The 27,601-nt window shown below is 43.6% G+C and overlaps 1 protein-coding gene across 2 annotated transcripts in view; it reads right to left on the reverse strand.

The window, feature by feature from the left end:
• Nucleotides 1-27,601, reverse strand: part of STAC (SH3 and cysteine rich domain) — a 118,155-nt gene that overhangs the window by 16,736 nt on the left and 73,818 nt on the right. Inside the window, exon 12 of one of the 2 annotated variants that reach the window (XR_012763577.1) lies at nt 18,114-18,147. The exons of the other annotated variant lie outside the window; for it this stretch is intronic. The gene's annotated coding sequence lies outside the window, so the exon portion shown is untranslated. Of the gene's footprint in view, nt 1-18,113; nt 18,148-27,601 lie in introns of those variants that run through there. 2 annotated transcript variants of the gene reach the window in all.

The raw sequence follows: 27,601 nt of genomic DNA on the forward strand, positions 1-27,601 counted from the left end.
CTTGGGTAATAATTATATTAATAGAAATTATTCAATACACAGAACACGTTGCTATGTTAGCTCCGATTCTTGTAGCACAATCCTTCGTTGTGTAAATAATCACCCCACACATGGACAAGGGAGGATTTCTTATTAGAGCATTCAAAACTGGGCCCAATGCACAGCATAATGAGCCTATATTAAGGTAATGATGCCTACCAAGGTAAAAATAGGAGAGCTAGATTGTAGAGGATAGAAAAATGTTGAATATTTATCCCGTTAACAGTTTGAACCAGTTTGAGTCTTCAGATGAGGCTGGGGAGAGACAGCATTGTACATCCTTTTCCTTGAGGCATCAGCTTCAGGTTTTCTTGGTCACTAATTCAAATAGTGGCAGTATCTCTGCTTCTATTATGGATAATGCCACATGAATACTTACTGTACTGGCTCCTATTTTCAGTTTAATTCCTATGATCATATCTCTATTCCAATTCCACATATTTATTGTTATTAAAATACCCAAATGAACAGTGTAGGTAACCAAAGCCTCCTGTTAAGAAGCTAGCAGCATACCCCTTTCTCTTACAAATTTGATTTTATCAATCAATAACAATCTCCATTCTGCAGCCCCCTGCTTGGGCCAGATTCTTTTGGAAGGTGGACATGTACCAGAGAATGAAAACTCTGAAAAGAGTTTTCACTTTAACATCTCATTGAAATGGGGAATGTGAAGTTACGCGATCCTCAGTTAATTCACTGGGTTCGCCAATGTCACTCTGCGAGTAATGTGGTCTGTCATCTAGCCAAGGTAATTAGCTCTATGTTCAGGGAATTAATATGAAACTTTGAAATCCAAGCTCTAAGCAGAGTGCATGATTAATGTGAAACGGGGCAGTGGGGATATATTATTTCAGTGGACTCTGTTACTTCAAACAGCATTGAATAAATACACTGATGGTGAGAAATACAAAACTCAAAAGTGGACAGCTTCATGGTATCCAGAGCTCAGATGGGACAGAGCGAGTCTTGCCTTTTTTTCTTTCACATCTTCGTGACTACTCAAATGCTTGGTTCTCTTTAAGATCAAAGTCTGGTATTCTTTTTAAAGTGAGTCTTCTCCAACCCTGTGGTTATTAAGGGACTGCATTGCCTTGTGCTGCAAAACAGGGACACTCTACGCTCTTCTTGTTTCTGCCCACCATTCCTGAAGGTCAGTTTTTCACTTCCAGCAGGCCAAGTGACTGCACTGTGGCAAAAGATAACTCACAGGCCCAGGCAGAGCAAATTTCTTTTGCCGATTGGACTTGCTTAGCTTCCTCTATAGAGTCTGCTCAAGGTCCAGCAGGTGCTTGACTGACCTGATCTCCTTCTACAACCAGGTGGCTCACCTAATGCATGAGGGAAAGGCTGTGGATGTTGTCTACCTGGACTTTAGTGAGGCCTTTGGCACCATTTTCCATAGCATCCTCCAGGAGAAACTAGCTGGTCGTGGCTTGGATGGGTGTACACTTTGCTGGGTAAAAAATGGCTGGATGGCTGAGCCCATAGAGTTGTGAATGGAGTTAAATCCAGTTGACAGCCGGTCATGAGTGGTTTTCCCCAGGGCTCAGTGCTGGGGCCAGTTCTGTTTAGTATCTTTATCAATTATCTGGATGAGGGGATTGAGTTCTCCCCCAGTAAGTTTGCAGATGACACCAAGTTGGGTGGAGTGCCAATCTGCCTGAGGGTAGGAAGGCTCTGCAGAGGGATGTGGACAGGCTGGATTGATGGGCCGAGGCCAGTTGTATGAAATTCAACAAGGCCAATGAAATTCAACAAGGCCAAGTGCTGGGTCCTGCACTTGGGTCACAACAACCCCATGCAACACTACAGGCTTGGGGAGGAATGGCTGGAAAGCTGCCTGGTGGAAAAGGAGCCGGGGGTGTTGGTCAACAGCTGGCTGAATATGAGCCAGCAGTGTGCCCAGTTGGCCAAGAAGGCCAGCGGCATCCTGGCTTGTATCAGGAATAGTGTGGCCAGCAGGTCCGGGGAAGTGATCGTGCCCCTGTGCTCAGCACTGGTGAGGCCACACCTCGAGTACTGTGTTCGGTTTTGGGCCCCTCACTACAAGGAGGACATTGAGTCCATGAGTGCTGGTCGCTCTTTAAACAACACTTCTTACATGCACAGGAGCAATGCATCCCCCTGAGAAAGAAATTTAGCAAAGGAGGCAGGAGACCTGCATGGTTAAACAAGGAGCTTCTAGCGGAGATCAGGCAGAAGAGAAAGGTCCATGGAATGTGGAAAGAGGGACAGGCCACTTGGGAAGAATACAGAAACGTGGTGAGAGCATGCAGGGATGCGACGAGGAAGGCCAAGGCCCACCTGGAATTGAAACTGGCAAGGGATGTCAAAAACAACAAGAAGGGCTTCTTCAACTACATCAGCAGCAAAAGGAAGGCTAGGGACAACGTGGGGCCGCTGCTGAATGAGGCAGGTGTCCTGGTGACGGAGGATGCGGAGAAGGCAGAGCTACTGAATGCCTTCTTTGCTTCAGTCTTCAGTGCTAAGACTGGCCCTCAGGAATCCCAGGCCCCGGAGGTAAGAGAAGAAGCCTACAAAGAGGACGACTTTCCCTTGGTCGAGGAGGACTGTGTGAGGGATTGCTTAAGTGATCTGGATGTCCACAAATCCATGGGCCCCGATGGAATGCACCCACGAGTGCTGAGGGAGCTGGCGGATGTCATTGCTGAGCCACTCTCCATCATCTTTGAGAGGTCCTGGAGGACAGGAGAGGTGCCCGAGGACTGGAGAAAGGCCAATGTCACTCCAATCTTCAAAAAAGGCAAGAAGGAGGACCCAGGGAACTACAGGCCGGTCAACCTCACCTCCATCCCGGGAAAGGTGATGGAGCAGCTTATCCTGGAGGCCATCATGAAGCAAGTGGAAGAAAAGAAGGTTATCAGGAGTAGTCAGCATGGATTCACCAAGGGGAAATCATGCCTGACCAATCTGATAGCTTTCTACGATGACATGACTGGCTGGGTAGACGAAGGGAGAGCCGTGGATGTTATCTACCTTGACTTCAGCAAGGCTTTCGACACAGTCTCCCATGATATCCTCCTAGGGAAGCTGAGGAAGTGTGGGCTGGATGAGTGGTCGGTGAAGTGGATAGAGAACTGGCTGAATGGCAGAACTCAGAGGGTTGTCATCAGCGGCGCTGAGTCTAGTTGGAGGCTGGTGACAAGTGGTGTCCCTCAGGGGTCAGTACTGGGCCCAGTCTTGTTTAACTTCTTCATCAACGACCTGGATGAAGAGTTAGAATGTACCCTCAGCAAGTTTGCTGACGACACCAAACTGGGAGGTGTGGTAGATACACCAGAAGGCTGTGCTGCCATTCAGCGTGACCTGGATAGGCTGGAAAGCTGGGCAGAGAGGAACCTGATGAGGTTCAACAAGGGCAAGTGCAGGGTCCTGCACCTGGGGAGGAACAACCTCATGCACCAGTACAGGCTTGGGGTGGACCTGCTGGAGAGCAGCTCTGCGGAGAGGGACCTGGGTGTCCTGGTGGACGACAGGTTAACCATGAGACAGCAGTGTGCCCTGGATGCCAAGAAAGCCAATGGGATCCTGGGGTGCATCAAGAAGAGTGTGGCCAGCAGGACGAGGGAGGTTCTCCTTCCCCTCTACACTGCCCTGGTGAGGCCTCATCTGGAGTACTGTGTCCAGTTCTGGGCTCCCCAGTTCAAGAAGGATGAAGAGCTACTGGAGAGAGTCCAGCGGAGGGCTACAAGGATCGTGAGGGGACTGGAGCATCTCCACTACGAGGAGAGGTTGAGGGAACTGGGCTTGTTCAGCCTGAAGAAGAGAAGGCTGCGAGGGGACCTTATAAATGCCTACAAATATCTGAAGGGTGGGTGTCAGGAGGATGGGGCCAAGCTCTTTTCAGTGGTGCCCAGTGACAGGACAAGGGGCAATGGGCACAAACTGAAGCACAGGAAGTTCCGTCTGAACATGAGGAGGAACTTCTTCCCTCTGAGGGTGACGGAGCACTGGAACAGGCTGCCCAGGGAGGTTGTGGAGTCTCCTTCTCTGGAGATATTCAAGACCCGCCTGGACAAGATCCTGTGCAGCCTACTGTAGGTGACCCTGCTTCGGCAGGGGGGTTGGACTAGATGACCCACAGAGGTCCCTTCTAACCCCTACTATTCTGTGATTCTGTGATTCTGTGATTGAGTTGCTGGAGTGTGCCTAAAGAAGAGCAATGAGGCTGGTGAAGGATCTAGAGCACAAGCCTTAGGAGGAACGGCTGAGGGAACTGGGATTGTTTAGTCTGGAGAAGAGGAGGCTGAGGGGAGATCTTATTGCTCTCTACAACTACCTGAAAGGAGATTGTAGTGATGTGGGTGTTGGTTGCTTCTCACAGGTAACTAGCAATAGGACAAGAGGAAATGGCCTCAAGTTGCGTCAGGGAAGGTGTAGATTGGATATTAGCGAAAATTTCTTTACTGAAAGGGTTGTAAAGCATTGGAACAGGCTGCCCAGGGAAGTGGTGGAGTCACCATCCCTGGAGGTGTGCAAAACACGTGTAGATATGGCACTTCAGGACATGGTTTAGCAGGCATGGTGGTGATGGATTGACAGTTGGACTTGATTATCTTAGAGGTCTTTTTCAACCTTAATGATTCTATGATTCTGTGAAACTGAGGATGTCCAGTGTGGTGCAGGGGTTTAAATCCAACAGCCATGATGCTTGAGAAGAGTCAATGTGAAAGGTTTACCAGGATTTTGTCTGAGCTGAAGAATGTGAAATTGAAAGGGAGAAGTTACTAGATATCATGATTAATACAATAATAATTAGAGTTATTAGAAGCCCCATGCAGAAGAAATTCACTCACTCTAAACCAAAGTTTGATTTTTAATCAAGCTGCTTTTGAATAACCATGATCAAAAATGTATCATAAAGAAGAAACTGTGAATATGATCATGGTGTAAGTACCATAAATAACTTTTGGTTATTAAAAGTTGCCAAGTCTCCTTAAGATTCAAGTATGCACAGCTTCTTTCAGAGAAATACAGGTTTCTTTTTATTTTTTTATCCCTTGCTCTGTAAGTCAGATTTTCTTCCGTTGTGTAGGTGCAGGTCAACTGCAGTCGGAAAGGCTGCATTTCATTTAGAAGTGTGTAATAAACCAGTTGTATTAAATAAACTTGATATTAAATGGAATCTTCTGCCACACCCAGTCTGTTTTCATTAGTTCACACTCTATACGGCAAAATCATTTATTGACTGCACATGGATATACTGTAAATATCTAATAATTTCTGCACTAATTTGTATTTTCAGTGATCTCATTTGTTTCCAGAAATATTTTAAGGTAAAAAAGGATGTATTTGATTGTGACTGAGTGACTTAAAGTGATCGCATTTCAGATTGCCAAATGTTTGTGCAAGGAAGGTGCCAATCAGCCCTAAGGTTGTCCTTCCCTGAGATCTTGCATGTGAAGATTAATCTTCAAACAAATATGTGTTTTTTCCTCATCATTTAAAACCATGTGTGCTTTCTCTGAAGGAGAAGAGGCCAAGAATATTGTACCCCACAACAAGGTATGAAGTTTGGCTTTCTGGAGGGGACCAGGGAGCCGGAGACTTGGAAACTTCAGGGTAACTTGCTGGTTTTGAATTTTTCTCAATGTCTTGGTCATTTGGGGCATCACTTTATCTCCCTTGCTTTTTTAATTTCCTCTGGTCTCTTTCTCTTGCATAAAAGCAAAGGATAAGTGTCACAAAAGGCCACAGCTCAGGTTTTCCATGAGGCAGGCTGGATTAACAGGAGAAATGAAAGAGCTCTGTGCCTTATTCATCCTCTTCGTAAACAGCTGAAAATTAAATCACCCATATTCTTGGTTTTCAATAGCCAAACCTGAAATGATAGATTTCCATCATGCCTAGTTTGTTTACAAGTGCACAGGCCACAGTGTGTGGAGGTCATGTTGCAAACTGGCTTTTCCTTGAGACAGATGCATATCACACACTCGCTACTTCTTTAAGGTGGAGAGATGGAAAATCAGCTTTTGAATTGAAGAATGTCTTGTATTTCATGTAACCCTACCTTTCGGAGAGATTCTTCTCTGTATTTCAACAGGCTGCAGGTCTGATTATTGTTACTGGAGGCTGCCAAGACAGTTAACTGTTTGTGGATGTGCACTTGCTTGTCAGAATAAAAGAAGAAGACCTTGCTTAGCTTCCATATGTTTTAGCCCTGTGATATGGTTCACTGTGACAGGGATGTGACTGTGATATTTGGAAGAATAAAGTCAGAGGTTGTTAGCAACAGGTCACTGGGGATGGGAGACCATGCTGCTGAGAGGTCCTATGATCAAATTCAAGAAAATTTTAAGATTCAGTTAGAGATGCAAACATTTAATAAAGCTCTATGTTTGACCTGAAGCATTACCTAAGTACATAAAGAAAAATCATATGTTATAGTTAAGATTCTAAACTCAGTGTTTACCTACTATGTGCTGGCATGCAAAATGTTAATTTGTCATTTGTATGCAAGTATGTGATAGAACGCACCACCGAAAACCAAATGGACATCATCCGATTGATGTCAGTCCAGGGTCTCCAAGTGCCGTGAATAAAATAGGATAAGTATGATTTCTGCTTAATTTTTTTTGTTGTTGGCCCGTGAAATAGCCTCTAATAGTCAATGGCCTAATTAGTGCTATCTCCTATAATGGATAAGGAAGTGTGTTTGTGGTAGAAAAGCGATCAAAGCCTGACTTCCTTTCCCTGAGGGGAGCACGGCTTCATGGTCTGCAACGTTCATTCTTACTTCCTTGCAGGAGTGAAGAACCAAGGGTTGTGCAGTGGCGTCTTGCTGCTCACATTGTGGTTTGCAAAGTAGCATACAACAGTTCTGCTGTGAGGTAAGATATTTGCCCTATTTGCACAAATTAATATAAATCCCAACTACTAAGGAAAGGCAAGTTAATTCTGTATTTTCTGATATTTAGAAACATAGCCACAAATACAGACATCTGTGTAGGTATTGCAAATTGAGTTAATGTGATGAGGGAGATACAAGATATGATAAGCATGGTAACTCACAATCATCTTTTTCCAGTCATGTTTCAAAGATTGCTGTCACTGTGAACCTGAAAGGAAACAGCTACCATTTCAAGGGTTTTGGATAAAGGACTGGTCATGATGTCAGAAATGCGTGGGTGTTTCAGGGAACAAACACAATTCAAAGGACAGACATTAAAACACAACATTTTTAACTATGTGGGACCTGCTTCCCCACTCCCATATGTTTAGTAGATCAATATTAGCTCCTCTACAGTCAATAGAGCTCACTGATGTAAAACTGCTGTGTGCGTGGTCTTAATGATTCATAGTTTTGAAGCCCGGCCAGTTCTATAATTCAGCCCTCGCAAAGGCAAACAACCTCCTGCCAATCTGCCCTTTCTTCTCTCATCCTGTTGTTTGTTAGGCGTCTGTAGCCCATTAGCTGGCTTACTCTGGTATTAATATGTGGTGTAATTATTCATAGCCAGATCTGCTGATAAGAAATCGAATGCTCTGGTAAACAACTGACTGCTTTTTTTCCATGACATCAGCAACAAAGTCAAGTAGGGTATTGGAAAAAGGATAATTCCCGGGATCATGATAAAAGATTGCATAGTTATGTAGAGGAGGGGAAAAGCTTCTTTCAAAGCACTGATTAGGAATGTTCTGTGTCATTTCCAGCAGACACACACCAGCATGTCTTCTGCTCACACGGGGGACATATAAACTCATATGGCTGATCGCTACATGCTGGATCTGTCCAAATTTAAGAAACAGGTGAGGCTTCAAGATGTAATTCTTTAAAATTATTTTTTTCCAACCTTCCTCCCAGATGGCGAATTTATTTCTGAAAGAATTAGGGTCTTCTTTGTGCCTGTCTCCTTAAACTAGAAGATTAAGTGAGTGGTAGCTCCATTAGCAAAGATCAGCTTTTCTGTGTGGTCATTGATATTTGGGGTTGCAAAAGGTAACTGCAAAGGTAATGCACTGGTAGTATCCAAACATTAGTCTCACTCACCCTTGGGTTGTTCAGGGCACACATAGTAGCGGTGGCAGAAACATGTACGTGCACCTGACCCACAGTCAGTGTTATTCCCTTGTCCCCTGCCGTTGCAGGTCCACATCTGCCCAAGTCAGCAGCTGGGTCTCTGAAATGGTGGCCGTGCTTCCACGTGTGGTCACAGGGCTGGCCACCATGGAAACCTGCCTAAGCACACCATCTTTTCCACCATAAAAACAGTTCCTCTAAGTACAGGAGAGCACAGGTGGCTATTAGATTAGTTTCTGGTACTTCACTCCCATGCTACTTTGGCAAGTGCTTGGAGTTGCTCACCATCTAGGAGAGTGGGTTTTGGGGAAGCCCAGGGCTGCTCCTCAGTGCTGTTTGCTCACGTGTCAGTCTCACCGGCACAGGTGCAATCTCCAGTCAGAATATGCCTTCCCCTGTGTTTTACACTACTGTGATGCCTCTGGTTTCATTAGGGTTGCTTTGCATTGACATCTGTGTGACACCAAAACCTTCCCTTCTACCCTTCCCCTTCCCAATGGCTGGCTCAATAATAACAGGTTTTGAGGCTGAGATTAACTGTGATTAGCCAATTGAAAACTGACTAATGCTGCAAACACTTGGGCAACACTTCTTGAAAATGTAAGTGACAGTTTTGAGGCTTAAAGTAATTTCCACTTCTTGTTCCTGGATAGCACAATTGCTCCTTTTTGTTTCTTTGAAGTGCACTCAGTAAGTTAGTGCAAGGATACTCATAATGAAAGGCCTCCCAAAGACTTTCAGTGATTCATTCCCATTTTATATTTCAGGTTCATAACAATGATTTTCAACAATGGTTCAGAGAAGTTAAGTTCAGATGCGACCCATACACCGTGTCCCACATTTCCAGCTTATTCCTGGTATTGCAGGCTTACAGCTGCCTTGAAGTTAGTAGCTTCAGTGCTGGGTGGAGATTATTTTCTAGGTCTTGGTCTTGCTCTCTGAAAGTAGTAACACCAGGCAAACAAATTACTCAGAAACCATATTTATCACAGAATCACAGAAAGGTAGGAGTTGGAAGGGAACTCTGGAGATCATCTAGTCCCCTGCTAAAGCAGGTTCACCTATATCAGCCTGCACAGGATCCCGTCCAGGTGGGTTTTGAATGTCTCTAGAGAAGGAGACTCCACAACCCCTCTGCACAGCCTGATCCAGTGCTCGGTCACCCTCAAAGTAAAAAAGTTCTTCCTTCTGTTCAGCTTGAACTTCCTATGCTTCAGTTTGCACCCGTTGCCCCTTGTCCTGTCGCTGGGCACCACTGAAAAGAGTCTGGACCCATCCTCCTGACACCCACTCTTAAGATATTTATAGGCCTATATAAGATCCCCTCTCAACCTTCTTTTCTTCAGGCTAAACAAGCCCAGCTCCCTCAGCTTTTCCTCATAGGAGAGATGCTCTGGTCCCCTCATCATCCTCGTAGCCCTCCGCTGGACGGTCTCCTGTAGTTCCTCATCTTTCTTGAACTGGAGAGCCCAGATCTGGACACAGTACTCCAGACGGGGCCTCACTAGGGCAGAGTAGAGGGGGAGGAGAACCTCCCTGGACGTGCTGGCCACACTCTTCTAAATGCACCCCATGATACCATTGGCCTTCTTGGCAACCAGGGCACACTGCTGGCTCTTGGCGACTTGTCATCCAGCAGCACTCCCAGATCCCTCTCCGCAGAGCTGCTCTCCAGCAGGTCCGCCCTGAGCCTGTACTGGTTTATGGGGTTGTTCCTCCCCAGGTGCAGGACCCTGCACTTGCACTTGTTAAACTTCATCAGGTTTCTCTGGGCCCAAATCTCCAGCCTGTCCAGGTCACGCTAAAAGGCAGCACAGCCTTGCAGTGTATCCACCACTCCTCCCAGTTTTGTGTCATCAGCAAACTTGCTGAGGGTACACTATTTCTTCATCCATGCCACTGATGAAGATGTTGAACAAGACTGGGCCGAGTACTGACACCTGGGGGACACCACTAGTTACAGGCCTCCAACTAGACTCAGTGCCACTGATGACAGCCCTCTGAGCTCTGCCATTCAGTCAGTTCTCAATCCACCTCACTGACCACTCATCCAGCCCACACTTGCTGAGCTTCCCTAGGAGGATGTTATGGGAGACAGTGTCAAAAGCCTTGCTGAAGTCAAGGCAGACAACATCCACTGCTCTCCCCTCGTCTAACCAATGGGTCATGCCATCATAGCAAGCTATCAGATTGGTCAGGCATGATTTCCCCTTGGAGAATTCATGTTGACTACTCCTGATAACCTTCTTTTCCCCCACATGCTTAGACATGACATCCAGAATGAGCTGTTCCATCAGCTTTCCAGGGGTGGAGGTGAGGCTGACCAGCCTGTAGTTTCCTGGGTCCTCCTTCTTGCACTTTTGACACTGGCTTTCCTCCAGTCCTCAGGTACCTCTCCTGTTCTCCAGGATCTTTCAAAGATGATGGAGAGCAGCTTAGCAATGACATCTGCTAGCTCTCTCAGCACTCATAGATGCATCCAATCGGGGCCCATGGATTTGTGGGTGTCCAGATTGCTTAAATGATCTCTAACCAGATCCTCCTCAACCAAGAGAAGGTATTCCTTTCTCCAGGCTTTCTCTCTTACCTCCAGGGATGGGGATTTATGAGAGCCAGCCATAGCAGTGAAGACTTAAGCAAGGAAGACATTCAGTAACTCTGGCTTCTCTGTATTTTCTGTCATTAGGTTACTCATCTCATTCAGCAGTGGGCCCACATTTCCCCTAGTCTTGTTCCCTGCTGATGTACTTGAAGAAGCCCGTCTTGTTATCTTGCACATCCCTTGCCAAATTTGATTCCAGGTGGGCCTTAGCCTTCCTCATTGCTTCCCTGCATTCTGTGACAAGTTCTTGTATTCCTCTGAAGTGGCCTGTCCCTCTTTCCACATTCTACAGACCTTTCCCTTCCACTTGAGCTTTTGATGAGCTTCTGAATAACAACCCGACTAGAAGCAATTTTTGACGTGTTTGGCATAATTTTCATGCCTTTTTCAGCATCAGGTTTTTCAGCATCTAAATTGCAACTAGTTCTGTAGATGGTGTTCATATTATCCCTGTTGCCTGCCTGGGTAACACAATCACCCTTACAGTAGGCGACATATTTCTTTTTTTAATGTTTCCTATGATATTTTTTTTTAAGTCCCTACAGCATCCTGCTGAAACTTCTTTTGTGCTGGATGGGAAACCTGTAAAGCTTATATGCTTTTCAGAATATGACTGTCCTCGTCTGTGGTTTCTCTGTCTTAGAGCAAAAAAATGTCTCTGTTCATCTACCTGGGAGAGAACCTGAGTCTGCGGCTGCCAGTGCACAGCGTGTTTGAATGGGTCAGATTACCAGCGGCTGAACTCCTTGTGAGTACCTTTTGCCATAACTTTCCAAAGAGATTGGAGCTGTATTTGTATAGTGCTAAACTTCAGCATCAACACTGGAAGGTCTTAATACAATTTCTATTGTACTGAACATATGCTCAAAATTCTTCTCACCTAGTCCCAACCATCCTAAATATTTCCCTGGTGTCTTCAGCATAAACTTCAGATTTTAATGTGTAGAAAACAAAAAAGAAAAACACTCTAAGGAAAAATCTAGAATCTATTTTATATGCATTGTAACTTGTTCCATATAAATTTCTATTGGTTTCTACTTTTCTTTCTTGTTTCTAATATCAGTGATTACAGCCTTTATCAAAAAAGCAGGCAGACTGTTCAAGAAAGGATTGTTTTCACATCTTTGCCCTAGACTCCCTTCATAGACAGAGATAGGGATTTGACGGTGTCTTTGGGCTGGCATCCATTTGCCCAGGACATACCACCTCATGCAGAAGCGACTTGGAAACTCTTTCTCCTTTAATGACAGTCTGTTTAGCATTACCTTCACCCTGGCTGTAGCATCTCCGTAGGTGGGCACATATGTACATCACTGGATCCAGTATGTTTTTCCTTAAGGAATACATACATAGGCATTCAACTTAAAAGTTCAAGTTATTAATGGTATGTTTCATTTATGTATCTCTCATCGTCTTGATATGTTTGGTTTTCTCCCAAATGCATCAGCCTGTCCCTTCTTTCTCTCCCTCCTCCATCATATTTTTTTAAAAAAAGTTGTTCTTAATCCATCTTGTTTAAGCTGCTCCTTAATTCTTTTCAACTCTAAAACACAGGCAGTGAGAGGCAGGATCATGTTCTCCATGGGAGTATTTCAGCTGACTTCAATGTGAGCGGGATTAGGACCTGCATAGTCTGACCTCCCTCCTGCTGTGAGCTCTTGGTGATTAAACATTTTTGCCCACACAAAATCCCTCCAGCACTGCTAGGGCTCGACTCACTGGGGACAAAGGCCATCATTTAAAAACAAGGATGGAGTGCAGATATTTCATTTACTCCTCTGGGATTCCACTGTTTTCTTCAGGAAAATAGAGGCTGTTGCCGGTGTGATTTTGCTCCCGGTTATTTCAAAGGGTGATCAGCGCTGAAGTGTTACATGCACTTGCGCAAAGAAAGACATGATCTTTTCTGTGGTATTGATTTAACAAAAGAGACCTGTCAAGTAGGAGGGTGTGTGGGTGGGCCAGCACAAGATAACTTCCCTGGGCACGGATATCGCTGCATTTCTGAGAAGTGTTTCAGCAGCTCACATCTGACTATGCAAAGCAAGGCAGAACAAAAGGGCAGGTGGCATGCCCGGTGCAGGGCTTGTAAGGCTAAGAATAACAAACAGTACATGAGTTGTGTGGATTTAGTTTGTGATGTTGTGGCTATTTGATTGTGAAAGCTTATCAGCTCTTACAATGATATCAGATTATTTTTTTGCTGGAAGGACACTTATGTTCTGGAAAAGTCATTATGAAGTTATTGTCTTCTTTTAATTTAATCTGAAACCATTCACCTTTTTATAGCATCAGCCTCTGCATCTTACTACTGAGAGATAATCATTTGGGGGAAAAAAGACAGGCCCAATAATTAACTTATGTGCATGTATGCTCTACAGAGCCAGAACAGCAGCAAGAGATTTTAGACAACTGCTCATTATCTTTGCTGTCTGATATCTCTCCATCCCCTCTTTGTTTTCCTTCCAGTTGCCAAACTTGACATCTCTTCTGTTCTGAGAGGGACGCAGCAGAGGTGGTAAAGCGTGCTGTGACTGGCTTATGCACTGTGCTCTGCACGTGAATTTGTAGGTATGGACGAGTGTGAAATACTGGAAGGAACACACAGTCTTTTCCTTAAACCAAAGCAAAGTTTGCAAAAAGATTTATTAGTTGTAAGCATGTCACAAATCCTGATTTAATATCCTGCTGCCTATGCTGGTTTGTCGTAAAATGGGTGATTCAAATTGCTTGAAGAACCACAGTCAAAGGTATTAGCAAAAGTGGTTTTAATATGATGTTGTAAAAGTGTGACTTAACAAAGTCTGATGGCAAGGTTCACTCTGTTCATTACTACATGGAAGAAACGTACAAAGGAAAACTGATTTACACTCGAGTTAGAATGATTCACAGGGAGACCAGAGACAAAAGGGGTAAGGAAGACCCTCCCATCAAGTCACGAGGTTCAGAATGGCCCCCCTTGCTTTCCAAACTCCTTCTCAGAGAGAAGTCTAGGTGCAGCTGGATCTGGACTTAGCCTCAGACTTGATCAACAGTTTATGTCTAAAGTATTATATATGAACGTTTGATTAGAATCAATTCAGCGTGCAATCCCAGTTGCCAAGGAAAAATCACATTTGTCATACTAGAGGCTTACGTGTGATAACGGTCGCTCACCAAAGATCTACCATTGGTGAAAGATCTGTCTGCCTTGAGGGGCATCCCAGCTCAAGGGGAGATCACCGCCATGCTGCCTAGCAGGGAGAGCTCAAAGAAGGCTCACTTAGGCTCACTTATGGCATAAAGTGGTTGGCTCGTAGTCAAGTTACATGCCACGGGAAAGGTATGTAGGAGACTCCTTGTACCCACAGCTAGCTTTGTTCCTTGATAAATGAGTCTTGGAAAAGCCACTGGCTATTCATGTGTGAATTGCATGATCAGTGTTCCAAGCTCATATGCATTGATGCTCACTGTGTCACTCTGCTCTGTTGTGGGTTTTCAGAGAGCAGACTGAAACTCAAGGAGTTCTTGGCCCAGCTGTGGCTCAGGCTGTTACCTCCTCCAGAGCTTGCACCAAACTAACACCAGTCTGGTCAAGAGGTAGAGCGCACCCATCCCAAAGCAGTGCTTGAAATCATTTAGCACCATAAAAGACACCACCTGACAAATATGAAATTCATAGGAAGAACTGCAAGACAAATTTTCCAGTGCGACTCTTTAGTAAAAAAAAAAAAGGTAGGAGTGCAGTACGTACTTACACTTTTACCACAAATGTCCCTACTGAGGGGGCAAAGGCAGACTGCAGCTTCCTCCCAAGGGAAGGTGTGTGGTGGGTTGCTGTGCTGAGATGTGAATCACGGGGCAGCTGCTGCAGGTGTCCGTTCTTGCAGGCTTCAGGTGGGCAGAGCTGCCTGGTGGCCTGAAGGCTGTTTATTAGAGGACTAATAACAAGAGGATGCTGGAGAATACACAAGGCTCTGACCCTCAATTACCAGCATACCTGGACTTGGTAGCAGAAGACCTCTTTTCATTATCTCACACTTTCCTCTAGGATCTTAGGAAGATAAAGCATGTGCACAGCCCACTACCGGGGGTTAGATGACAGGCCAAAATGTATTCTGAGACATCTCACTTGTATGCTCTAGCCCTTTCTGTCTATTGTATTACTTATTCCTGTGGCTTTTCCCCTTTAATTTCAGTGTTCAGAAGCCCAGTTTTCTCCAGCTATCAGTCTGTGTTGTGATGTATCATGAGTCATGCCCCATAAGCTGAGCAGTAATAGTGCATGCAAAGAGAATTGTACCAGGCAGCATATCTGAAGAAAACATAATTTTTGGAAAGTTGAATCTTCCCTACTGCAGCACAGCAAGTTTCAAGTTCCAAATCTTCATGAAGTTGCTACCTGAACATGTATTTTTTTGAAATTTAGCCTCAATATTTTGAGATTTATTGTGAATACGTTTGATTACAACAGCCTTTGTATCTTAAAAGACAGCAGAACTATTCTCCTCTGAAGCCAGCAGGACTGTAATTAGTATAATGCCCACTAAATGACAGCCCAGTGTGTGAACTTTAATCACAGCTGCTCTGGGTGTTACTGGTCTTTCAGAACTTAGACTGAGACAAGTCATGCAGAAATGATGTTAATCTTGCATTGCAAATATGACTGAGAGCTTATTATGGACTTCTCCAATTTCCTGAAGATTGATGCTTTAGATCAACCTGGCTCTGCATGCTCCAGCTAGCAGCTGAACAGGATATTTATGCAAAAAATATTGCTCCAAATATTGAACTTTGATTGGAAGGCATCAAAGATTTATTAAAATTGGCCTTTTATTCAGCAGGAATCAAGAAGTCATAACTGGATGCTGCACACACGTGGCACAGGGATCAGTTGTCAGCTCTGGGAGGTGAATGCTTTTTTATTTTGCCAGCTATCACAACAGAAATGGTACCTTTTCAAAGCTTTTTTTTTTTTTTAAATATGAAGATGAAAGGGAGAGTGACAACTGAGAGGCTGCTAATTTATCTGGAAGCCACCACTTCAGGACAAAAGTCTGCTCCGAGGGGCAACTTTCATGAGGCCCTGAGCTTTGGCAGTTGGGTGTCAGGATTCACTAGGAAATGGACATTCTGGGCACAGAGAAGCTGAAAACAGTCCTGGTTGCCTCTGCCCCAATTTAAAGACTGTGAGTTGTTCAGTAACAGCCAGGAGAGAAATTTTGACTTCTGAACATACAACTGTCTCTGAAATGCAATTTCAGTCCTGTTTCCTCCTTTCTTCTAGACGGTAACTGTTCATAACCAGCTGATAATATCAGTGAATTTAATTAATTTTTCCTCCTGGAAACCTTTCCCTTCCTCAGGTTTCCTCTGAGATCAAAGCTTGTTTTGACAGCTGCTCCAAAGGCAAACTGGGATTCTGCCTACTCTTTGTTTTCACTGAGTTTCAAGGTGTTTTCACCGTGCCGCACCAGACCTTGGCTTAAAATCCAAATAGTCTCAACAGGGAAAAAAGGCAGACTCTGCCAATAGACACCATAACACCCTGTAGCCCTACTACATCTTTACAGCTTCTAAATATATAAGAAACAGCACTCATTGCAATGTTAAATTTCTTCTCATGCCTTTTACTTATAGAAATGGCAATTTGTAGAAACTGAAGCATTTTGTTCGAGATTTTACTCATCTTGATGAAATTCGAACTCTGCCTATGTCATCGGGAAATTTTTTGCATGGATTTGGGATGACAGATTTCTTTAGTGGAGAATGTATTGAGCTCAGCAAAGAGGCAGAAGTAACCCATGTGGAAACTGATTGTTGTTAAAAGACCATAAGTTCGTCGAATCATATCTCCCAGAGACTTTCATGAATGCAGGCTTTTTACCATGGAACACGGTAAAAAGCATTTCATCCCCAGCTGTTCTGACTGCAAGACTTTTCAAAGGAAAGGCCTCATGAATCTTTTAGGTATTTTTAGGTTGAGGGCAGGTTTCATTTTGTTGTGTTGGCTCTTCAAAGCAGGTTATTTCATCAGCTCTTGGCACCTCCTTCAGAAAGGGGATAAAAGCAGGAGGTGTTTTGGTGTCTGTCCCTGTGAAACAACCTTGTGAGTCTGCAGCAAATTTGGGAGAGGTGAGTGGTCAGCAGCAGCTGCCCGGGGAATCCAGTGAAAACAAAGGCTTGTGTGAGGAGGAATTGGTGGCAGCTGTGCCAAAACCACAGGATACATAAATCCAGCAGAAGATGTTATGAGAGCTCGAGCAACTCTGTGGCTGCAGCATTCCAGGATATGTATCTGCGGTGTCCCCAGGGTCTAATTGGGAGAGAAAACTTTGTCACAGAGATGTATAATGCAACCGCTGTCAGAAGCATTCTTCTGGAGTATCAAAGATGGCTGATGTTTGACTCCCACTGCTTCATCTGTGTGGTACAGACATGGCTAACATAATTAGGAGGAAAGGCAGTCAGAGGTTTCCAGCTAAATAATTTAAAACAACAAATAAATTGGGATTATCACTATAAACTTCTTCTCTACTCATTTACTGCTTTTTCTTCTTACCTTATAACTAATTTTCTACTTTTCATCTTTGTCAGCTAGGATTCCTCACTCAATTTTTATTAATACCAGTCCAGATCTGTTGCCTATCACCTGATACTTAACTTTGAATAAAGAGTCTGTCCCCATCTTACTTGTTTCAATTAATTGCCATGCTTAAATGATCTTTTCCAATCCTCGCTAACCCCAAGGCAACTTTTATCTGCCATCTTGATAGGTGATTAACAACTTTCCATTGCTGGAACCAATGTGAAAGACAAAAGAGATATAAGACAACCTAGAAAAGACTCTCCTTCTAACCTTTCTTTCACCTCAATCATTTCAGGAAGGAATTCAGAAGGATAATAAATGTTTCACTCTTCCTCAAGGAACATTAGCTCTGTTGGTGCCCAATGTTAATTACCTGAAAAATATTTAAATGAGTGAATACAACTTGAAAAGAAGGCTTTTTCTCTTGTCAAGCTGGGCTGGTGGCAAAGCCAGATTTCTTTTGTGCCTACTGACACTGTTAACACCTCCTCCCTTCTAGTAAGATCTTATATTGCTCCCTACAATCCAGCCAAGCCTAAGAGCAAGAGCAACACATTTCACAGGTGTGATTTTAGACCTATCCAAGTGTATCCATGAAGTTAATCCAATTCAGTCTACACTGATTTACAGAGCACCGTTTTCTGCCAGTAATCTGTGTTGTGGTAACATTTTGGGGTCCAGTGGTACAAGATTCTCAAAGCACTTTACAGTCTTAACTCACCTTGTCCCAAGTTTAATGGATTTTTATCACCCTTGTCCACTTGTTCTCAGCCCTCAGTAGCAGGAGTGAACATGGATCCAAGCATCACAGGGCATACAGTTGCTATTATGCCATTGCACTCGTGTCACAAGGGTTTAAATTGATCCACAGCATCTTTCCATTTCCCTCCATCTTCCCTAGGGCAAAATTGGGTTTTTAAACACATCTTTCCTTTTTAAGTGCTGATCTGTAGCGTCAGGCCTTATTGCAGATGCTTGACTGAGATTTGACATGCAATAGTGGTTTTTACACACCCCAAGTCTCTCTGTGCCATTCCCACCACAGCGGAAGCTGCCTCCATTCCTCAGCAGCACTTAATCTGATGAGGTGAACGTCAGCTGGGCCCTCCTTTCCACAGTAACCTCAAAACCATGGTTAGCTATCTTATTTCTCAGCCTGCAGTCAAGTAGAGAGTCATCATTCCTCTGCAGCTCTGTGCAAAGCCGATGATCCTGGTTTGGGAAGAAGGGACTTGTGGTGATGTACAAGCTTGGAGACAGATTCTCGGGAAGCAGGAATGGCATACTTGCTTTATTTAAGAATAGTTTTTGGCCCTGTTTTCAATTCGTGCCGGGACTCCCACTGTTTAAGGACAGCCTCAAGTGTGGCTTTGATATCACCAAGAGTGTTTTGGTTTTACTCAAACCAGTTCATTTTATATTGGGCTGTATCTGGTGTGGCAAGGAGGGTATCATGTAAGATGGTGAGCAGGTGTTGCTAATAAAGCAATGAACCCTGAAAGCAACATCTGTCTCATCCTGCTCAGACTCTCAGATGATAATTACATCACCTGCTCTAGATCTCATTAGCACTGACAGGTCTTCTTTCCTTGCTCCCAAGACAGTGGGGGAAAGGCACTTACTCAATCTGTGTTTGCATTTCCACTAAGCATGTGTTGAATCTTCTTCTGTAGAGAGACTCAGAGGGTACAATATTACATTAGGCGTTACTCCATCTACTTGTTAAGTCTTTCCTTGCCTCGTCTGAGACCAAAGCCACAGTGATGCTGCTTAAAAGAGGGTAAAATCTTACTTACAAGAGGGCAACATCTTTGAAAGCTGGCTATGAAAGTGGTATATACTCTGAGGGGCCAAGGGGCATCCCCCCAGTTTTTAAATTAAAACATGCAAAGACCACTAGCTGGTGATGCCTGCCTGCAAAAATGACTCTTTGGGGCTGAGGATGACCTGGCTTAGTCTGGAGGTGGACCCACACTACAGGAACAAGAGCAAAAATGACCATTCCTATTACCTCCGCCACCCACGGCTGCACTGATCTGGCAGGCAGAGGAGTTCACTCACAGAGACTGTACTGCAGGCAAGAAGCTTCTTCGATGCCTCTGGCCTGCTGTAGATTATTTCATTAATCGCCAACATTAAATGTGACTAGTGTGGTCATTCTATGAGGGGGGCTAATTGGGGCACTGAAGCGGGAAGACTTCTTAAAGAGCTCTTACAACTCAAGAAATCATGGAGCTTCGTTGTCAATTAGCAGTTATTGTGTAACTGAAGTCTAAGCAGTGAGTAAGTACAGTGCTGTCAAATGAAGGACCGTTTGTCTGCTCCGGTATCTGATATCTCAGCTGATGCATTATATTGGTTGGATTTGTGTGCCTGGGGGTGGGAAGGGGGCATTATACAGTGAAGCAGGCTGTATTTTTTCAACCATTACTAATGTCATGCAAGCCAACAAAAAGGCCACTGGGATTTTATAGAAGCCAAGCTAGAGCATTCTGACCTGTGAATACAATATGGTCAACACCAGGAAGATACTGCGAGAACACAGGCTGGGAAACAGTGCTTTCTGCACAGCTAGCATTCACCCTCTGCACCAGCGGTGCTGCGGAGCAGCTGAGATCTAGCCAAGGCTTCATTATGTCCACAAGGAGCACGTTGGAGATACAGATATGCCTAGTGCACCAGTTTTTCTTTGCAAAAAATGCATACAAATGCACAGGACACAAAGATTGCCCCAGTTAATGTTGCATGCACGCTTGCATGTCCCATTGCACTCCGGGTATCCAGAGGAAAGGCCAGCACGGTTTCATTGTGGTGTCTCTGAGGTCTTTAAAAAGCAGAGCCTTGCAAACAATGTGGAGGATAGCAACTGTCTTGGTACTGCAGTCTTCAAGAAGAAATCTGTCTCTTCCAGTCTGGGCATGTGGGATCATTTGCCCTTCTACGGAAGTCTGTAGCAAGAGTCTTTTATTGTCCAATGAAGATTTATTTACAGGAATTAAACTGATTTTCTGTTCCTTCCATAAAGCACCTGTGAGTCAGTTTCAGAATGTCAGTAAAGCAGATTTGCCTGCCATTTGTACTAATAGTTCATATTACAGTATCCTCTAGAGGCCACAGGACTGTACATGTCTCCAGAAAAACTACAGCAGATGGTTTAAAAGCTGCATGTATAATACGGTGGGTAGGAGTAGGCTAATAATTTTGTCTTGGGCTATTTTTGTGTATTTACCATTTTATTTACATGGTAAAATGCTGCAAACTATGTAAATATTGAAAAAAAAGATCTGCTCCAGTGTGCTTTTCTAGTCAGCCCCACCACAGTATTAACTTTCATTTTAGCTCCAGTACCGTTAGATGAATTACCTTGTGCATTGTTAAGCAAGAAACTGAATACATGGGATCTAAGTACTATTTTTGTGGGATAACCTTCTGCTTACATTATAACAGCCTGGGCTTACTTTGTCCCTGTGCAGCTGATATCTCACTCCTGGCAGGACTGAGCTTCAAATGTCTTAGTCAACTGAGCCGGCACTTAGTAGTATGGATAGCTGCGCTTACGTAATGCGTACCACATGTACTGTCGGCTTAGTCTCCCCAGTGCCTACTAATGTAAGACGATGTGCTTGAGGCCTGCCTGCAAGCATGACAGAGCGGCAAGTGAGTCTGCTGTGGGTGATTCAGAGTATGATCACACTCAATCCCACTAATCAAATAATTCACCTTCCCAGTACCCCTTTGGGTTCTAGTAACTTCTGGTTAAGTGGTTTTAAAATACCAGACATGATCCCACACTTCCTTGCAGCAGGAATGAGTTGCAAACCAGACTGCTGTGCTGGCCATCTTCAGACCTGACTGTGGCACAGGTAAGTCAATGGGTCTGGATGCTCCCTCCCTTCCCTCCGCTCGGCTGTTGCTGCTCACGCCATGAACAAGGGTGTCTTCAGGGAACTGCTATTTACCAGGAGACGCTATCAGAACAGAAAAGCCTGGCCCCACCACCCTGCAGCGGGGAATATCTCACTGTACCTTGGATAATGTGCACAGGAAACATCGCCTTTGGCAGAAGGAGAAAAGCTGTGGAGGGGAGACCTTCGCAAGACTGAGCACGGACACAAGGAAGTAGCTGATTAGGATGTGGAGTATGTGAAAGAGAGAGCAGGAGAGATATGCATTCACTTTCAATTTCTTGAGACAAAATGTGCAGACACAGAGTAAAAAGCGATGTGAAATGGACTGAAAACAGAAGCTTTTCCTGCTATGTATAGCTCAACTCATGTAACACTTAGGCCTTAGAGACCCAGACGTCTTCCAAAAGATCAAAATAAGGTAGCACCTGTTTATCCCCTACCATCCTTGATCACACAGGGGTGGATTGTCTCCATCCCCAGTGCTGGTGGAGATGTATCTCACAGCAGCCCTACATCCCTTTGAATGGCTTCCCAGCTCCAGAAAGATGAGGAACTACTGGACAGAGTCCAGTGGAGGGCTACAAAGATGACGAGCAGACTGGAGCATCTCTCCTATGAGGAAGAGCTGAGGGAGGTCGGCTTGTTTAGCCTGAAGAAGAGCAGGCAGAGAAGGGGATCTTATAAATGCCTACAAATATCTTAAGGGTGGGTGTCAAGAGGATAGGGTCAGACTTTTTTCTTTGGTGCCCAGTGACAGGACAAAGGACAACGGCCACAAACTGAAGCATAGGAAGTTCCAGCTGAACACAAGGAAGAACTTCTTTACTTTGAGGGTGATGGAGCACTGGAAAATGTTGCCCAGAGGGTTTGTGGCGTCTCCTTCTCTAGAGATAATCAAAACCTGCCAGGGCAAGGTCCTGTGCAGCCTGCTGTAGGTGTGTCTGCTTTGGCAGAGGGGATGGACTAGATGATCTCCAGAGGTCCCTTCCAACCCCGAACATTCTGTGATTTTGTGATTCCAACCAGTTTGTCGAAGATGTCCACGTGGGAAGGCTGCTGAACCAAGGCCAACGCCATACTTCCCTATGTTGGGGGAAGCTTGCTTGATTTAGTACAAACAGCAAGCATTAAGCAGAGCAGATGCACTGGGTGGTTCTGAACATTTTTTCCTGGCAGGACAAGGAGTGAGACCTAGTGGGAGTAGAAGGATGGCTGGTGTGTTGGTGAGAAAGGTGCTGCAGCCTGCACAGTCAAAGGACCATGAGCAGCGGAGGGGAGTGACACCTTGCAAGGAGGCACAAAGGATAGCCATTTTTCTGCAGTGCAGTTTGTAACACTGCAGGGAGTTAGGAAGGCCACACTGAGGTTTTGGGGACTGCTGCCACACCGGATGCTTTGTTTGGCCTCTGCTTGCTAGGGATAATTTTGGTTATTTTTCTCCTGCCAGACACTAGGGCAAGCAGTGAACATCCAACAACAAAATTGACGTGATCCCTAGAAGGATGAGCAGCTGGAAAGCAGCTCTGCTGGCATTGGCTAGGCGTGCCAAGAACAGCCTGGAGGTCTGCTCCGTGGTTGTGACTACAGTGCTGCCCTTGGTGAGAGCATGGGGTGGGAGCCGATGCCACTGCCACCCGGATCGGCCCCGCCATGCAGAGGGGGCTGCATGGAAGAGACAAGACATATTGAAGGAATTGCTTCATTACCACTGTTGCACCATTTCTTTTGCAAGTTGAATTTTAACCACAGCTGCCTCTCATCTTTTTCATCTTTGTGATGTTAAGGTGAAAAAACTCTCACCATCTTCCAGTTTTGCGTTGTCAGTCTGGCAAACCGCTGGTACGCAGATGTTGATTTTCTTCATTCCAGTGAAGGTAAATTTATGTGCCCTTCTTATGGTGTGTATGTGGGACTGACTACCGCTTTTTAAAAAAAAAATTAAGCTCATAGGAATGCTCCCTGGCTTCTTCTCCTTCAGGCCTGCAAGGAGAAGTTATCCTTCATTTTCAGCATCTCCTTACTGTGAGGCAGCCAGGTCAAAGCGGTGTGATTTGCATGTTGTTCTGACAATGTTTTCAGCCTGCCACTTTGTACGTGACATGCAATCCCAGCTTTGCCTGATGAATGACACACATTTCAGAGCAGCGAACATCTTGACTGTGCTCAATGTGTTGCATATTTGCAGTTCAACTGCCTGTAACTCTGCATTTATATGTTATATGTTATATGCTTTGCTTAACAAACACAGATAAAACTTGTCAGGGCTAGACTTCCCTGGCCGTATAGCTGTCTGTCTCAGTAGTTGCTGGGCACCAATTACGATCCTAACTAGGTGCTGAGCACATTAAGATAAGGAAAAAAAACGAATCAGCCAGGAGAGATTTTTAAGGGCATGTGCTCTTGCCAGTGGGTTGGCCTGAATGAATGAAAGATATACTGATACATCTATATACATTTATGTGTTGCTGGTATATACAGAAATGAAATTAAATTAAGCTTATTTGATTGAACAAATTACATTAATTTAGGTATGTGTTGCATAGAGTTCCTTCAGCCACTCAGGAAATGGACATACATACTGACCTTAAGCAGTCATACTGTAGTTTTTCTGTGCCTTTTTTGTGGAGACCCTGCCAAGTGTTCATTCCCCAGGCACATAAAAATTTTCTATATAAATAATGGTTTTAAAAATAACTCTCACGTACTTCTTAGATTCAGATGTTCTCTTAGCCATGGAAAAGTCAACGTTGTGATGACATATAATCCCACTGGGGAAAATATTTATTCTCCTTGATTCACAAAGTGTAGTGTCTACAATCTGAATAATTTGTGACTACATTTTTGTGAAATATTTCAAAAATGAATTTAAACACTTGTGTTGATGTGACCCTATTTGTAGTAGAGCAACATACAGAAGCAGTATGCATGGAAATATCATTCACACTCCTCCGTCCTTATATTTTAACCAGAACCTGACATACTTTATACTTTTTCATGTTCTTTTGTGCATATTTTCATCTCTGTATGAACTATTTGATATACATATCACTAATTAACAGAAAGTACATGTCTACATTTTGCTTTTTATTATGTATGAATGAGCACAACAACGCCCACCCTGGCCTGATTGCCCAGGCCAATGCTATTCACTGTGGTAGTCTGCAACATCTCCGAATGTTGTCCAGCAGAAACACTATGAAATGTTAATAGAAAGTGAACAACACATGAGTCTAATTCCCTAGGAGCGTGGTAAATGCATGCTACTGTTGCTCTGAGAGCTGGTGGACAGTCAGTATTCTTGCAGGCAGGGATAAGGCCATGCTAATATTCTTAAAGTTCAGTATTTTAAATTAAAATGTCCTTAATAGGATCAGTTCTCTACAGTATTAAAGTTATGCTTATATTTAAATGCAAAATATTCTATTCAGGAAGTCACTCTTTTCCACCAGACAGTAAAGCAAATTTTATAGAAAGAAAATGGGGTAAAAAATGCACCTCTTTTCTAATTTCTAATAATAATCATTGCTAGTCACTTCAGAGGCATTATAAAACATACCAAACAGACACATGGTTGTCAGATGTATATGTTACAGATATATACGTTACACCTACACATCCAGAAATTAGGGCTTGGAATTGTTCTGCCCTGATACAGATGCTACGCCTGCAGAGGCCCACATCTCAGCCAGCTATCCAGTTCTCCCTTGGTTGTCAATGGGTCAAAACTGGCACTTGTTGTGAGGCACAGTCTAGGTTGTGCAAAAGCAGAAGTCTTCAGTCACTCAGATGAACCATAGTACTGAAGTGCATGTTACTCTCTTTTCTAGGGAAGAGGGAAAGCGCATTGATTTACTAGCTTAGCTGTAAAGATTTACAGTCAGATCAGACAAATTACATCATAGATTTTTGGGACAATGGTAACATTGACTAGCCTTTTCCAAGATAATAGCTGAACTCCAATCCCTGTGGCATTCAAGGATTCTTTTCACCATGGACTTAAATGAGACAAGATTAATACGGTTTGCTGCATTTATTTAGTATCCCTTCGGGACAGAAAGATGTAATTTGAGTGCTCAATAAATCAGATTTGTCTGCACATATTTAAAATAAATGAGTTGTGTTCACTTTCCAAAGACATCTGTCTAGTGTCATTTTAGACAACCTGCATGGTCTCCGGTGGCTTCTTTAGAAGGTCACGGCTCTTCCAAATCTCCAACGTCACTGCCTCCTGACCCTGTACAGGTTCCTCTGCCAGCCTAGCCTGTCTACAATGGCACTGAGTGCTATATTTTGTCAACTGAATCTCAACAAATAATTACAAAAAAACAGGCCTGTAAGCAATGCTAAAGATACACAATGTTTGTAGTATTAAGCGTCTGATTTCCCCTGGGGCAAGAAGTCCACAGCTGATGGTGCACTGCAGCATCTGTCTCCAGAGGAAGTCACCGAGTCAAAACGGCCAAGTGTAGAGAAAGACGATAATAAACTGAGATACAGGATTATTTACAGATGGGAGGAGATAGTGATTTAGGCAGCTCATCCTCAACTCATGTTGGTCAACTGTTCCTAGCACTTCTGAAAATATTCTGTAGCCAGTTTCATGCTGTGATGAGATGGTGAATGGCTTAAAATACATTCTGATCTGCCAGAAACAAATGTTCAGGATGGCCCCACCACAAAACTTCACTCCGAGTCTACACATGCTACATACATTGTGGAAGAACTAATTTTGAAATGGTTTGCTAAAGGTGGCAAATGCAAGTGCTACAGATTTTAAATGAAAATGCTCAATAACATCTGTTGCTGATGGGTTTAGTGAACATTCTTGAAGGTGAATAACTGAAAATGACACAGTCTGATGCAAAGAAGCCAAGAAACATACACTTCTGTTCTCCTTCCAACCATCGCAAAGTCTTTATTAGGCAGAATATTAAATTAAATCTGAACAGCATTTATCTCCTTAAATTAAATTTTTCTGAGTATACATCTGATAAAGTCCATTCCATTTTCTGTCTGACTTTTAACTGCTTGGTAATGCGGTGTCTTTTGCGAACTGCATACGGTAGGAAAAATATTATGGGATACTCATCTGAATTCAGAGTAAGGCATCCAAAATAAATTTGAGGAAAATGACCTTAATTCAGCAAACTGCTCCAGCTTTAAGCATGCAAACAGCCAACGAATCACATGCTTAAAGTAAGACTCATGTATGTGCTTCTTGCTAAATTAGGCAGAAATTACATCTCCATATCAAACGGCAGCAAAAGCCCAGAAAAATGCACAACAAAAAAAAACCACAAAGAAAAGATAACCGTGAAAGCTTTGGTTCAGAAGCAATGCTTTCTCAGATGTAACACAGTCCACATAAGGTCTGTTTTGTTTTCACTTAGCCACTTTTTTATTTATTGCTCAGTATCAAAAGGAATCAAAATGACATTGATTAAAGGCCATAGTGAGCTGTAGGTAATATTCATATAATTCTTTGAATAGTATGATGCACATTGTACGAACAAATTGAAATCATAAAAGACTGAAATAGGAGGGAATCACAGTATGATGCAATCATGTAAACAACAGCACATATGTATAGATTAATACAGATTTCCTTTGCCCACTTGACAGGCCTGATCAAAAGTAGCAAATATTTTAATTCTAACAAAGACTTGAGTTTTTTCTTTGAACAGGTGAATATATATATATAAAAATCTTATAGAGTGGATTAATATGTCTCTGCTGCTTTTCCTCTTGATCTTTAAGGCTTATCAGAATCCTCTGTCCTCCCACTGAGTTTATTGGTTACTTAGGAAAATGAGCTGAGCAAATAAATGTTCATTGTTTTACCTGAAAAAAATCCATTTATAGATTGCTGATATTCCCATGGAGATATGACATCAGATACTTTTGATCAGCCAGGAGGACATTAATAATTGGTATAGACCACTTATGAAAGACGTTTCAGCGGTTGACACCCCTGCAACTTCTTCCTCTGGAATTAAGTGATACATAAGAGCTGCAAAATGTGCCTCTCAGAAGTTGAAGACTGATCTGCTCTGTGAGCTTCTGTTCACGTGCAGAGTTGCACTGGATTTCATAAGGCTTTGTGTGAGATCAGCTATTTGAATAGGACAATCCAACTATTGAGACCTGGGCTGTGCAACACAGATTCAAACTGCCTCAGCGTACGGAAGTAGGACTGGTAGCTTGTTTTTAGAAACAACATCAACTTTGTAAAGGCCTACACTAACCTGGCAGCACGTGAATTTCTGCTTGAAGTACCAGGATTTAGGGCATCAATTTGAGGTTAATCGCAGTAACGACTGGTATTCAGTCTCAAGCTGGTCAAATAAGGCATGAATTCAGCAGGAAGCTCTGGGACAGGAGTTAATCTCTACGTCATAATACATGCTAAGATGTTTAAGTGTATTTGGTGCAATTACATCCAA

The sequence above is a fragment of the Opisthocomus hoazin genome, chromosome 4 (assembly GCF_030867145.1).
Source record: "Opisthocomus hoazin isolate bOpiHoa1 chromosome 4, bOpiHoa1.hap1, whole genome shotgun sequence".
Taxonomy (NCBI): domain Eukaryota; kingdom Metazoa; phylum Chordata; class Aves; order Opisthocomiformes; family Opisthocomidae; genus Opisthocomus; species Opisthocomus hoazin.